The sequence below is a fragment of the Leptidea sinapis genome, chromosome 4, assembly GCF_905404315.1.
Source record: "Leptidea sinapis chromosome 4, ilLepSina1.1, whole genome shotgun sequence".
In the NCBI taxonomy this organism is placed as follows: Eukaryota; Metazoa; Arthropoda; class Insecta; order Lepidoptera; family Pieridae; genus Leptidea; species Leptidea sinapis.
The window spans coordinates 4,105,947-4,122,017 of NC_066268.1; the positions used below are offsets into that span (position 1 = coordinate 4,105,947).

Genomic DNA, 16,071 nt, shown 5'->3' on the forward strand with positions numbered 1-16,071 from the left:
GGGATGTTATACCTTTTTTGATTCACGTTGTATATTATAATCAATATTAAATTATTTTTTTATAAAATCAATGACACATTATCTACCTAATTTCAATGCATGTTTACTACTTTACAGCTTTTACCACATGAACTTATGAATGAATCGTAATTTAGGCATAAATCACGGTGTACGGTAAAAATCATATCTGATGAATTAACTGTATTTTTTTATACAAATATGAAGCAATTAGCAAATTAGATTTTTCTCTTTTTCGCTTGCGATAATTGTATTTACTATCCTTCTTTGACGTGTTATCGTAATGTAGTGTGCTATTGCAATGTTATTCATGTGTGCGTAAGTGTATCATTTTCAAACACCGAATGTTGTCTACGTAACCTATCTATACCTTCAAATATCATTGATAGTAACTAGCAAGTTATTGCAAATAATAAATAAGAAAGAGTTCGTGAAGGGAAGTACTATTTGTACTAGTAGTAGTTTTTTCGTGTCGAAGTTATGAAAATATGCAATTGTGTAGTTTTAGTGAAACCACAATGCAAGAGAAACTTCTGAAGTTAAGACTTCTTTTGGCGCACATACATTTTATCGTACGTAAGGCGGATCCGTCACGCCAACGAATGAAGTGGTTAAATTCTGTTTGCATCACGCTCTGAGATGAAAAGCTCGATCGTAACACGAGTACCCACATGTACAGCTTACCTAAAGATGGATCTAACTTACCAAACGCTAAAAACAAACTTAACAGATCGATATTGCAAAAATATCTTCAAAGTGACATTATACGCATTTGAATAGCTTAAACTTGTGTTGTTCGACTTTAATAATAATAATACTTTATTTCAGACCCTTAATCCATAGTAGAGACAGAATCTTTAGACAGAATCATGATTTGAAGCCCCCGTTTCGATTCTCGCCTGCCACGTACTTTTGTTCAAAGCATTTATAAGATCGGAAAAGTTCGTGTGATTCCTCTAGTTCTCACAGGAGAATATAGGCAGCGGTGATCACATACCATCAGGTGATATCATACTCTTTTATCCTACTCATAAATAATAAGTCTATAAATAAAATTTATACTTGCTGTTAGAAGGCGAATTTAAGTCATCAAACTTAGTGATTAATTGCTACGCCTATTAGGATAAGTGTTTATTTTATATGCATACGGTTGCAGTTTGCAAGTTCTTTCACATGAATATGGTTTATTCACGGTCGCACAGCGGCGGCGAGCGGTGGTCGCACGCAGTATTATGGAGGCACTAGACCACCGTTTTGCGCCCGTGTTCATATGAACGAGCCTATATAAGTCAGTACATTACCACAAAGACGGATGCTGCGTTCAAAACCGTGTTTACAGTGGAAAATCACGGTCACGGCACGGTCGCGGTGCCATGTGAAAGCTGTCATTGTATCTCATACATTTCTACTTAGCACGGCAACGGTGCCATGACATATGCATGTGAAAAGGCACTTACATTAAAATGTACTGTAGTTACTTAATTAAATCAACAAGCCTAATTTGCAAGAGTTTAATTTTGGCGCTAAAACTCAAAGCAATAAATGATACTTTGCACATTAAAACAAGCGAAGTACGCCCATTTACTTTTCACTATAGGTAGTATAGTGAAAAGTCAATGGGTTGTTAAGGTATGACTTCGTCCATATTTACCATAACCATATTAGTTGGTGTTTTAATGCTGCGAGATACTAAAATATTAAACAGTCATAATAATAATAATGTAATATCTCCTATCGTTTGGCAGCGTTCGTAACTTTTTCGTTCGACCATTTTTCTCCATCATCATCAGCCGGAAGACGTCCAATGCTGGACAAAGGCCTCCCCCAAAGATCTCCTCGACGATCGCTCCTGCGCTGTCCTTATCCAACGTGTTCCGGTGATCTTGTCCTAACAACACTGCATATTCCGGTACGTGGTCGCTATTCGAAGACTTTTCTGCCCCGATCGCCATCTATACGTCGAACATGTGCCCTACCCACTGCGACTTCAGTTTCGCAATCATTTGGGCTATGTCGGTGGCTTTTATTCTCCTAAGAGTCTCATCCTTTGATTCGATCGCGCAGGAAAATTCCGAGCATAGCCCTTTCCATTGCCCACTAAGCGACCATGAGCTTTCTCATCAGGCTCATAGTAAGCGACCACGTCTGCGTACCGTAATTTGTTACTGCACTCGGACAGAATTAAACTCGTAAAAATTAGTGCTGCGTTAAGATAAAGAAAAGCAAAATACATCTGGTAATATAATTTAATATAGCCGCCAGTTGTTAAGTTTAATATCGTATCTTTAAAAAAAATATAGAACAACAAGTTAACAGCAATAGTAGTAACAATTTTTCTTAGGAATACACTTCGCTGGAACGCAGTTGCCAGGACAAGAGATGCTAGGGTGACACGTAGGAACAGGATCACATGTTTTTTTCTCAAAATGATAACAACAATTACCCTGAATAAAAAATATATATTAATTTAATCATTTTTTTGACATGAAAGAATATGCACTGCATTGCAGTGACGCTCAGAAAAAAAATTTAATAAAAATTTCTACAATTCTCAGCGGAATTACAATTGCGTTCTTCACATTGAGACATATGTTAAGTCTCATTAACCCAGTAATTACACTAGCTACGACGCACCTTAAAGCGAATCACAACTACTAATTGATAGAAACTGAAAAAAACGCCTGCATTAAAAAAATACTTAATTTCGTATAGATCTCTATGACAAAAATTTTTGACTAGTTAACCTAAAAGACGCAGTGTTCGTAGGCCCAAACGCCGCAGTAGGTTGGATGAGGGCAGCGCAAAACTGATCGTCATGGCTTCTTTGGGAGAGGCCTTTCGGAGACGGAGACGTCTTCCGATTGAAATGATGATGATGAACCTAACAGGCACTGAAAGAAAACTGATCATGTCTTTCCTCCATATTAAGCAACCGAACCTTGCATTGATTTTAAGTAAATAATGTGTATAGCATAGTGTTTGTTAGAATGAAATATGGCAGAATAGAAATGGCAGCTAGGAATCCACAATTTCATGTTTCTTGGTCACTTCAGACACCAGTGGGAGGCTCCTTTGCACATGATGTCTGCTAGCTTATAGGTACCACAACGACGCCTATTTCTGCCGTGAAGCAGTAATATGTTAACATTGCTGTGTTTCGGTCTGAAGGGCGCCGTAGCTAGTGAAATTACTGGGTAAGTGAGACTTGACATCTTATGTCTAAAGATGAAGAGCGCAATTGAAGTGCCGCTCAGAATTTTTGGGTTTTTCAAGAATCCTGAGCGGCACTGTCGCAACAAGTCGTTCGGCTGATGGTAATTAATACGTCTCGTCCCTTATTTTCATTAAAAAAATCTTAAAAGAATTTAACTTTTTGTAAAAACCTTCCATTTTTACACCAATATCATAAAACACTATCCAAATTGGCCCAGGCATTCTCATAAAATGGAAAATATAAACCAAATACAATTTAGTACCTCACCATAAAATAGTATAATTGAATATAATCAAAATTTATATTACATACACAAAAAACTGGCTTAATAAACCAAAATTTTGCTGATGCAGAAAATCTTAACAAACTGTAATCTTCGCAAATTAATTTTATTTTCAGGTAAAAAATCGCCAAGACGGAAATGCCAGAACTTTGTTTCAGAGTTCCACGCTCTCTGTTAATTACTAGAGAGGCCGAAAGTTTAAATCCCGTAATCCGATGTACATAAATAGCGGAAAAATGTTAATTTAAAAGCAGACTATGAACATCAAATCATGATAAAATTAATTAAGCACCTACTTAATCCAACGTTCTCCAAAACTTATTTCCCTAATCAACAAAGGGTATATGGATAGAGTCAGTAAGTGTCACATAAAATTTGTGGATTACTGGGGCTCTGAAGAGAAGCTACAACTTTATACGGATGCAAATAATATAATCCTCATCAGGACCCGGCAGTCATCCGTCGAATAAATACGTGGTTTAGGTCGAGACGATCAGTTCCGAAAACTCCTAAACAAGCGGGACTGCTAAGTCACGTCTAATCTCGTATAATTATTTACCGTTAGGGTTGAGCGGTGATTCAATTAAAATTCAAATTTCGCTAAAGACTTTAAAGGAGCACATGAAATTTCGAGTTTGGTGTGCTGTTACAAACGAACGCTTTGCATAATCATAACGATAGCATGTAATTCTACCCGTATTTAGAGGTTTCATTTTCACAATCCAAATTGATATCAACAGAGCTGTAATAATTCATTGACTGTTATAAGTCATGAAATAAGGTTTATCGTATTAAATCTGTATTGTTATTATAACTATTCTGATGTTGTGTGGAAACAGAATACGATATCAATGATCTTCAATGTAAATAAGTGCGATCGTTCATTGGGACTTGCAAAATATTTGCTAATACTTTAAAATAATGTTTATTGCCCGTGGTATGTCAGTGCGTACGTAATGTCGTACGTGAAACAATATCTTTAAAATGTGAAGTTAACTTGGAATAGTAGGAATAGTCAAATAGAGTTGTACGTACCATATACCAAATGAACCCACGAGAATGTCTAATAGAAAAATTCATAGAAGGTCATATTATACCATGTACGGCCAATATATTTATAGCAATCTCCTGCACGTACACAAACATTATAATTTATACAGTAAAATAAGCGACAACCATAATCTAAACACTATAATTAACTACAAGCTTATTATAGTGCCCCTTACTGGGCTCTGTAAAAAATTGACTTTGACGAGCAATCTGCTGATTTTATGTAAATAAAGTATTTATGACTATGACTTTGGTCTGAGGTTATTCTCGATTCAGATAACTCTACCATTCCCTTTGGTTTTATTAAGGTAAAACTTTCATGTTGTGAATATTTTTTTAACTACTTTAAAAAAAATATAACTAGAAAAATACCCAGTCATCTTCTGAAGCGTAGCGACTTATTTCTTTTTCTGAATCTGCGCTGTAACTTGTCTCGACAAATGGTTTCCTTCTTGTTCGGTTACCTACAGCGACCTCGCAGGCGCGCCGCATAAGAACCGTAGGTTGATTTACCTAAAACAAAGAAAATACTTTGCAGGTAGGTGCTGAACTTCGCACTTGATATTAAATAATTACATTGTAGTAATATAACAGTCTGTAAATACCTAGAGTATGAATTCTTAGTCATCTAAAACATCTTCAAGAGCAACTTTAATAGGTCGCTTTTTATATCGTTTAGGATTTAAATCTTCACTTGCGTATGTTGGTACTTTAACGGGATCGCATATTTTAACAGGCTTTGAGCAGACATCGAATTCTATTAATACATCACGAGGACATCTCATCAGAAAGTTGGTAGAACCCATGAGTTTCGAATGTTCTTGGTCCTGCATTCCATTCCTTTTGAAAGCAGAAACCGGCAGTTTTCTCACCTGCAACCGACAGCGCTAATTTGAAAATATATCTCTCATAACTTTACGATAGTAAATTTACAATATCTCAATGTATTATTTTAATAATTTTTATCTTAGTGATCGCGCGGGGTAAGGACAAAAGCCTCAGTTTCTTTTCATTTTTCACTACCGCTAAACGGTTGCAAGTGACAAAATTAATTACCAACGCACCTAATAGATTCATCACTTCTTAGCAACAATAACAGGGAGTTTCATCGTGTTTTGAATTGGAAAGCAAAATGGATAATCGCTCCAACACGCATTATCCCAACTTTTTCTTTTATATGAAATTCCTCCGCTTTCGATAAACTTTTGATCTTGAAGTCCATTTCTTTTCAAAGCTGAGGAGGGCATAGGGTTTACCTGTTGGTTGAGTTCTCTTAAGTTTGTAAACATCATACATTTTCATTATTAACTCGCAGTTTGATATAACTATTATCAAATTATTTTTTTGTCTTTATTTCTTTTTACTGGCCAAACTTCCTGAGTAATCCTAGGATATATTACACGAAGAGGCTCAACAGCAGTGTAAACGCAACACTGATTATTTACCGACTGATTAATTTTTCTCCACTGTATTGCAATAATAAATATATTTACTATAAAAAAAGCATAAATTACACTGATTACATTTTTCTCCAGCGCACAAATATCTTATAGCACCTCGATAGCCATGTAATTGATCTTGCATCCCATTGCGACAGTACGCAGAAGTTGGAAGCCTACCTTGACGACTTTCAACATATCTTTCCTGAAACCAACAACGAATATAAATGGCCTATACATATATCGTTGGTTTCAGGAATTGGAAAATAGAAATACGAAGTTTGTAACTAATAATACTGCAACACTAAGTATTTGGAATGTATCCAAAAAAGTATGGCGTATCCCCATTTTTAATAAAACAGCAAAAGTACTTACAATTCTACCATCTTCGTATCCATAGCACGGGATCACGTATTTCACATTTACAGGTTCACAGCTTGGCTGTTTACAGGATGTGCAACAAGGTGGCGAGCATGACCTTCGACATTATATTGTTTCCGTTTTACTTCTACTTTTTCCCGGATGGCTATTATTTCTGGGTCTTTCTTGCGAGTTTGGTTTTTTATCGCAGCAGTAAACTAATTGTGCCTTTGGACAACGTGGTAAGCATGGGTAACATATAACAGGAGTATCGCATTTAGTCTCACATGACGCCACAAGGACAGGAGTTACTTCAAAGTACTTCATACTTCGTCGTAACAACAGCACATTTTTATTATTTTATTTTGTACTTTTTTACACTATAATTTTTTCATAATAATACCAAAAATATTTTTCTTAGTTTTCAATCTAACGGTTTACGTCTATCACTAGAATTTGAATGTCACTTTAAATTTAGTTCTCTTAAGGTGCCCATACACGGAACAATTATCGTAACGATTCGTCGTTCGATGTTAAAATCGAACGACGGATTGTACGTGTGTGGGCAATATAGCATCCAATTTTGTGGTCGCACGATCGATTGGAGATCGCAACAGGCAGCCCCGAAAATATCGATTGCGATCTGAACATCGTTCGATATATCGCACGTGTACGGCGTGATCGGATGCGATCATCGTCAGTCTGCCTCTATCTTTGGCGCAAGTAGCACGTACGGTACTTCTAATTTTTCGCGATGTCGTGGAGCAAGGATTTCCTGTTGGAATTTATAGAGTTACTCCGAGAACACGAAGTTTTATGGAAAATAAAACACAAGGACTACCATACGACCAAACGAACTGGATGTTATATGGTATTACTAAGAAAAATGAAGGAAGTAGATCCCAGTGCAGACATAAGTAAAGTGCAAAAGAAAATTAACAACTTGCGTACTGTTTTCCGTAAGGAACTTTAAAAAGTGGAGTATTCTCGTGCATCGGGAAGTGGTACTGACAATATTTATGTACCAAAGTTGTTGTACTATGAAAACTTAATGTTTTTAAAAGAACAAGAGCAGCCATATGGAGCGACAAGTAGTTCAATGGATACAGTAAATACACAATATTTATTTTTTTATATATTTATTAATATGTTTTATGCATTTATTTTCACCAACTTAACTGCGCAAGCGACCGTAAACGGACGGAGCAACTCTATTAATAAAGCCCTATGAAGTTGTTTTGCTAAGGTACAGATCCGACATTATTAAAATAGTCTACAAATAATTCTCTTACGTTATTACCGGTATCGTTACTACGTAATGGTCGTCTTCTAAGTCCTAACAAATCACACCGGAGGCCTTCTTCAAATGCATTATTCTCAAAATTCTCGCTATCAAATACATTTTACGGTGTATAGGTGTTAGGACTATTACGGCGTAAGTAATTATGCAGAGCACAGCAAGCCATTACTATTTTATTTATGTTGTCTAAATCCATGTTAATTTCTGTTTTTTATATACCAAACCTGGCAACTAAAATTCCGAATACATTTTCTATTATTCTTCTTGATCTAGATAAACGGTAATTATAAATTCTCCTTTGAATATTGAGTTGTTTTTTATTAAAAGGTTTCATGAAATTATTCCTTAACGCAAAGGCTTCATCGCCTACGAAAACATAAGGCAAAGTTTTTCCATTTACTATAGTAGGATTTGGCAAGTTTAAGGAATTATTTAAGAGGTTTTTGTAGAAGTCCGTTTCATTTATAACACCACCATCCGAGACTCTGCCGTTTGTGCCAAAATGAAAATAAATGAACTCATAATTGGCGTTAGCAATGGCCATTAGGACTTGACTATGAAAATGTTTATAATTATAAAAATAAGATCCAGCTCCTGGAGGAGGTCTTATCCTTTTATGTTTCCCGTCGACAGCGCCCAAACAATTAGGAAAATCCCATCTTTCTTTGAAGTTTTTCCCAATTTCGATCCATTCGTTCTCGCTTGTTGGAAACTGCAACAAATAAATAATTATTTTTTATTAATTGTTTCAGCAATCTGATGGCGAGAGTACTGAAACCACCATAGATGAAATCCCTTCACCAAGATCAGATATCGCATCAGTTGAAAGATTAAGTGAGCCTCAACAAGACCGTAGTTTTAAACGCCAGAAAAAACTGTCAGTTCCCCAACATGTTGATCGAACGATTGAAATTATAGGCAATAAAATATCTGAAATAACAGCAGAAGACAAGTATGATGCCTTCGGTAAAAACGTGGCACATAAGTTGCGATCTCTGCCTACAAATCAGCGCTTACTTGCAGAAAAAATTATAAACGATGCCTTGTTTGAGGCCGAAATGGGTAATTTAAACAGACAGTGTTTCCTACACCTTCCCACTCAAACCTTTCCTACTTCTCATTCACAAAAATTACAACCACTCTCTTCACAAGTACTCAATTTTGCAGCACGTGAGCCATTTATACTACAGACACCAACACAAAGATTCGTACATAAAACTCAACCATCCACACAAAAAGAACTCAACTTTCAGGCTCGTGAGTCACTCATACTACAGCAACCTACACAAACAATAGTTCATACAACTCAACCATCCACACAGCAAGAACTCAACTTTCAGGCTCGTGAGTCACTCATACTACAGCAACCTACACAAACAATAATTCATACAACTCAACCATCCACACAGCAAGAACTCGACTTTCAGGCACGTGAGCCACTCATACTACAGCCATCCACACAAACAATCGTTCATACAACTCAAGCATCCACACAACAAGAACTCAACTTTCATACACGCGAGTACGAAGAAGAATCTCCAGTCCATGTTCATATACCAGAAGTACAAATACTTAATGATGCGCAAACATTTTATAATACTTTTTCTGTTGAGTGAAAGTAATTTTAGCTTTTGTAAAAGATACGATACGTTAAGATACGTTATTATATAAGATGTAAAACAATAATTTGTCGATAATATAATATTATATAATATATTTATATTTCATTTTACCTACTTATCATCACCAACAAACAGCGCATAATAATCAACTGCTATGGTAAAATTTACTTGCCTTACAGTAATCCTTTAATGCGTTGAAAATGGCTTCGCATGTTTCTGGAATGATCCTTCCCAAAGACTGTGGTGAAATCAACGTAGTAAATTTTAAATCTTCGTAAGTCCTTCCAGTAGCCAGAAAACACAGTGTTGCAGTTAGACGTTCGTGAGGAGTAATAGCTTGTCTCATATTGGTATCATTTTTTTTAATTCTGGAAGATACCTTATGCAAGAGCTCTAAATATGTTTCTTCTGACATCCTAAGGTAGTTATGCCAATCTTTAGGATGAAAACGTAATTCCACAATAAGATTGATGTGAGAATATTGATGTCTTTTCAGAAGCCATCTCTTAGTCCATTCTCTCCTAGTCTTTCTTTTATTTATTGCAGAAAGTCTTTTTTTATATAAAATGAACGCCAATGCGCTTAAACAAAGTAGTTGCGACTTCATCGCTCACCCGCGTACGTGCTACACGTTTTCTCTCCGCACAGAGACTGAGAATCGTTCGATCACATCGTTCGTGTGTGAGCGGACGGAAATCGAAAGATAAATAGTACGATTTTCTTGACGATCGATCGAAACGACAAATTGTTCCGTGTATGGGCACCTTAATAAATTAAAAAAGATTTTTCGAATTTTCCAGACAGGGTGGTTTACTATTTAAAAAGTATCACAGTAAGTAGGTATATAGCTGCTTCTGGCTTAGTATAATAAAATTTTAATATCTATGTATTTACATTCATATCCGAATAAAATATTGATTTGTGATTATTTATAGAACCTATGATTACTTAAGAGAAAAACATTACTAGAACAACAGGTTAAACACCTCCTTTGCACAGGAAGCCGGCTAGATTATGGGTACCACAACGGCACATATTTCTGCCGTGAAGCAGTAATGTGTAAACATTGCTGTGTTTCGGTCCAAAGGGCGCCGTAGCTAGTGAAATTACTGGGAAAATGAGACTTAACATCTTTTGTCTTAAGGTGACGAGCGCAATTGTGGTGTTGCTCAGAATTTTTGGGTTTTTCGAGAATCCTGAGCGGCACTGCATTGTAATGGGTAGGGCGTATCAATTAACATCAGCTGAATGTCCTACTCGTCTCGTCCCTTATTTTCATTAAGGAGGTTAAACGATAACTTACTTACCTAGTTCTTGAAAACTTTTTGTCAAAAGCTAAAAAATTATATAGCAATTCGTACGTTTATATTAGATTGTTATTTAAAGTTAATTGTTAATAATATTTTTTTTATACAAGTATAATAATTCCAAATAAAAAAAAACATGGATGAAGACAAAACGGTTTGATATTATATACACCTAGTATAATATCTGAATCAGAATCTGTTATAAGCAATATATTTTGCATAAAAATAATAAAATTATCTAATTGAAAAACTTTGCGCATCTACATAGACAAAACATTAAAAAAAATATTTTAATTGCTTATTTTTTAATTAAAATGAGGGACGAGACGAGCAGGACGTTCAGCTGATGGTAATTGATACGCCCTGCCCATTACAATGCAGTGCCGCTCAGGATACTTGTAAACCCCAAAAATTCTGAGCGGCACTACAACTGCGCTCGTCACTTTGAGACAAGATGTTAAGTCTCATTTGCCCAGTAATTTCACTAGTTACGGCGCCCTTCAGACCGTAACACAGTAATGCTTACACATTACTGCTTCACGGCAGAAATAGGCGCCGTTGTGGTACCCATAATCTAGCCGGCATCCTGTGCAAAGGAGCCTGGTATAGGTGGTATAGAAAGCCGATTATAAAGAATTGTATTTGAATATCAGCTATTAACACTGCTCGATCGTTTTAAAAGTACTTTCACCAACAGAGTAGTTTGTTTTCACTGAGTTACATTGTATATTGTTATGGGGCAGCCGATATTAATACCAAGTTTGTGCTAACGAAAAGGGCTGTTCGAGCTATTTATAACCTAGGTCCTAATGAATCATTGAGAGGACAAATTTGACAAAACATTTTGACTGTTGCTTCTCAATATATTCTAGATACTGTTCTATATCTTCAAAAACATACATTGAGGAATTTGCTAGAATCTGTGACGATCATAATATTAACACGAGGAACACACATAAACTTGTTATGCCTACTACTTGGTTAAGTTGAGTCAGGAGTCTTACTGGGCGATGTGTATGCTTTTACAATTATTATGATCCCAGAAAATGTACAAAACAAATGTGTTACGAAATCTTAAAATAATTGTTAAAAAACGTTTGTGTGGGAAAGGTAACATAAATGATTTTCTTAATGATACCATAGACTGGGACTGAAGCGAACACCCTCAGGCTCTTTAATTATGTTTATTGTACGATATTACATTGTAATTCATATTTTTACAAAAAAAGTTGAGTTTCTTGCGCCCATTCTTCTGAGGTGTTCAATAAGTAATAATATTTGAATAAGAATTGGCTGTATTTTATTCAAATATTCGATGATACGCAATAGATAGAGTCAATTTTGGTTTGAAAATTTTGCTGTTCAAAAGAGCACTACTTCACATTACATATTTTACATTTAAATCTGTGAAATTCAGCCTAAGCCTAGTCGAGATGAGCGACTAGTTTAAAATACGGCAAAGGAACGACGTGGGGCGGGTTGTTCCCTTCCCTAAAATATGGTCGAGGGAGGCGATGGCTGGTCCATGCGTCATGCTCGAAATGAACGGGTGCTACTCGTGGTGGCTGGATGATCTTGTTACCGGGAGGTCTGATTGATGTGTTTTTTATTATTTTTATTTCCTTTAAAGTTAAAGTTATTATATATTTTATTTAATGAAATGCTCACATACTGCCTCTATTTATTTACGGTATGTGTGGATTGATGCATCTACTATACTCAATAACTCTTGTGTTTATGAGTATTAATTTACTTTTTTTCTTTTTTGACTTACTCGTGTAAGCCTTTCAATTTTGACATTTGAGTATTTTTGTTGCGTCAGTTTGCATATATTGTAATTGAAATGATTTGTAAAACAATTAATATGTAAATCTTGACTTAAAAGAGTGGCAATTCTTCTCATTAGCTCAACCCTTTACGAATTAGCGGTAAATTCAATAAGAAACATTTTTTTTTACATTCATAAGTGTCATTTCCGTGACCTACATGAATAAAGTGTTTTTGAATTTAAATTTGAATTTGAACATAACTTTATAAATAACAAATACCTACCGTAAAAATCGACTAAGGTGAAATTCTTAAGTAAGCGTTGAAAGCGTTCGAAAACAGACATCGCCGCCTCGGCGTCGCCACAGCAGCCGGTTCGAAAATGCAATTTTCCCATAGCAAATCGAAATCTGCAGACAGACTTAATGCTTTTTACTTGCCGATTCCGTACATCATTTCCGGAATCTGTGGATCCACATCTGTGGAATATCACTTATATAACTGTATAGTCTTTCTTTACAACTGCTTATTAAAGTTTCAATGGTATAACTTACTTATCTCCACTTTATATTCTAGAATTTTGCGATTAAAATTTTAAGTAGAAATTATTTTGAGCGAGAAAATTTAAAATATCAATATTTTTGAAAATATATACAGTAACGCCGTGTATTCACAGCCAGGAAATGACTTTTATTTACCTTTTTAATGGTTCAAAAGGAAAATAAGCATTATAGTAATTAAAATCTAATAGTTATAAGCCTTAGATAGTTATAACGGCTAGATAGAGCCTCTTGTTGCTAGAAAACCGACGAAAGACAAGCTATGTCTTAAAATCGCGTTTTTTATGTCACTTTGTGTAAGTGTGCGTGCGTTGCTCAAAATAGAGGTTAACAGTCAAAATCAATTTTCACAGTTGTCACAGTATATCTAAACCTATACATGATATAAAGTTTTAGCTTTGTACATTTAAATAAAGAAGTCTACTGTTAATCAACAGCTAGGCATAAAAAAAGTAAATTAAATAGGCAGATAGGGCAAAAAAAATTTGGTAAATTGACAATTATAAATACCAGCAATTTAATATTGAATAAGACCTTTTCTATATTGTAATTGTTTTCAAAGAGGTATTTGCATATTAGGTACTCTGATTAATAAATTGGATCTTGGAATAAAATATGAAAACAATAAAACATTGTTCTTCAATTAAATGTGGATTTTTTTGCGAGTCCAGTGGGAAAAAGCATTGTGAAATTGGAATATTTTAACTTGATCCATCCATTGGTCGGCGGCACGATTCCATATTTGCGTAACAATGTTTTGAAAATCCCTTCTATTTTAAATGTTTGATCCGACTCCATCACTCGTACCGATATTGTTTGTCTGTGTAACTAAAACATTGAAGCAAATACATTCATGAAATGGCAACCCTTTTGTCTCTAATGTAGTTTTAACACGTAGAAAAATTAAAGAAATTCCCACTAGAATTATTCGAAGTGATATAATTTTATATACATTTTTGCATACAATAATGATATTTGTTGGAGGTGTCCGAAAAATAAGGCATCTGGGAGATTTTAACGAAAATGATGTCTAAACTCTTTGAGATATAACAAAATAATGTATTTTGGAATTATGTATCTTATATAGTGTTATAGAAAAGTCCACGATGGCACAAGTGTATCTCTTAAGGATCACAACTATATCCATTTCAATTGGTACTTAAAAAATTGGCAATTATAGTGCGGTAATATAGAAGCTGTTTACAGAAATCATTTTATTACTACATAATTATTATAAAATCATTCATTTCCGATGGCTTTAGACTACATTACTCCTGAATACTCACGTACATCATTTTTGTCCTAGTAACAGAACAGCGACTGTCGGGTCATTTAGTAATAATAATATCTATGTATTCTACTATGTAGAATACTTCTTTTTAGAACATTATTTTTGTAATTTTTACACATCGACATATTCCCAGGGTGTGCTCACTTTCTATCTAGTATAGATGCGTACTGTAATGATAGCACTCCGTGGATCCTTTTCTACAAAAAGTAAACTCGTAATTACTGCTGTATTGGAGTTCACGTCTTGTACAGATAGCACAAAAAATTTGCATACTATTGACTTAGAACTTAAATTTGTTTTTCTGGTTGACTGGGCAAGACGCTAACACCTTATAATATTATGTAATATCTACTTATAACACAATGCACTACAAAATAGAACACCGATCTATAAAGTTGCTCATATATTTCAATAGTGTGTTCAAAATTAATTTTTTTTACTAATGATAATAATAACTTATTTTTAACTAAACAAAGGTCATAAAAATATTTAACTCGTAAACGTTAATAATGAAAAATAAATAAAACGTACCTAGTGAAATTAAAAAAGAGTAGCAGTGCAATTACTTTAGTCCTGCCAATCGGAGGCCCTCTCAGTATATATAAGTGGAGTTGTCTAACACTAATATGGTGTTAATAATTTTTAACTACACCCATGCTTTAAGTCCTCTATTAAAGATTCTGAAACAGTTAGCTTTTTGCCAACATTAAAACACCTAATGTCCTAATAACCCTAACATCATCCAAACGAGTGTTGTAATGTTATACTGAACATCATTACAACACTCCTTTGTTTGTTTTCGATCCCGTCATGCGCAAAGAGTTTCAACAACAGCCACGTTCTTATTGCTCAATGCGTGGTATCTGTATAAATTTCAAAAAAGAACATTTTCGTTTAAGCGCGTTCTACACTACCAGAACTTCGCGCGCCATAAAAAAAAATCGAAACCCCGCCATTTTGCTTTGATATTTTTATTGTTTTGTTTACAAAAAATGAGCGATTCAAGTTTTGACAGAACACTGTCAGATATTATAAACGCTGCAAAAGAAAATAAATATTCAAGTGAATTTTAATAATTACACTATACAAAATGTAAATTACTACTAAAGTAAATAATTCTTTCATTAATGGGTGCATACCTTTTAATAAAGATATATTATTATTATTAATACTTAGTTTATTTGTATATAATTAAAAATGGATGATATAAGGTTACTATTAGCACTGGCAGTTTTAATGTTAGCAGTAAGCTAACTGTTTCAGAATATTTTAGAGGATTCAAATTATGGGTGTAGATAAAGTCTTGTATGCAACTGTTGATAATTAGTTATTAAACCCACATTCGTGTTTTAATATCCTTTATTACACAACAGTTGCATAAATAACTACATACTATAACGTTACTTGCTGGACCCAGCAAACGTAGTATTGCCATATAAAGTAATAAAAAAATTCAATCAGTAATTAAAATTTTTGAGGTATAAAAAATAGATGACGACCGATTCTCAAACCTATCAAATAAAGCGTAGGTACATGAAAATTATCGTACTACAATAATCATTATATTCGATCGCTATCTTGTAACTCTATTGCGTATCTGTGGATGAATTAGAATAATATAGAAATCGCGATACAAAAATAGGTGTTGATCGTAGACGGTTGAAAATTTGAAGTTGTATGTATTTTTTAAATGTGGATCATTATAAATATAAAAACAATTGTCAAAAAAATATTTAAAATTGTTTAGGGGTGAGTGAACCTTATCATTTAAGGGTATGAAAAATAAATGTTGGCAGATGCAGACTGACCCGATATACCCACAAATTTTCAAACAAATTGGCTTAGAAGTTTCGGAGGAAT

The 16,071-nt window shown here is 34.5% G+C and overlaps 1 long non-coding RNA gene and 1 pseudogene across 3 annotated transcripts; one reads left to right on the top strand and one right to left on the bottom strand.

Annotated features, from left to right (window-relative positions):
• Positions 1-2,246: 2,246 nt before the first annotated feature.
• LOC126979853 (uncharacterized) lies at positions 2,247-6,806 on the bottom strand. 3 transcript variants are annotated; one of them, XR_007732887.1, is made up of 5 exons: positions 6,380-6,806; positions 5,630-5,821; positions 5,171-5,437; positions 4,938-5,078; positions 2,247-2,462 (listed from the first exon to the last, which is right to left on the bottom strand). It is a non-coding gene; the product is annotated as an uncharacterized LOC126979853 (long non-coding RNA). The 3 variants fall into 3 exon arrangements; XR_007732886.1 differs by lacking the exon at positions 5,630-5,821; XR_007732888.1 differs by lacking the exons at positions 5,171-5,437; positions 5,630-5,821.
• Positions 6,807-7,093: 287 nt separating this feature from the next.
• LOC126980045 (uncharacterized) lies at positions 7,094-9,476 on the top strand (annotated as a pseudogene).
• The last annotated feature ends 6,595 nt before the right edge of the window (positions 9,477-16,071 follow it).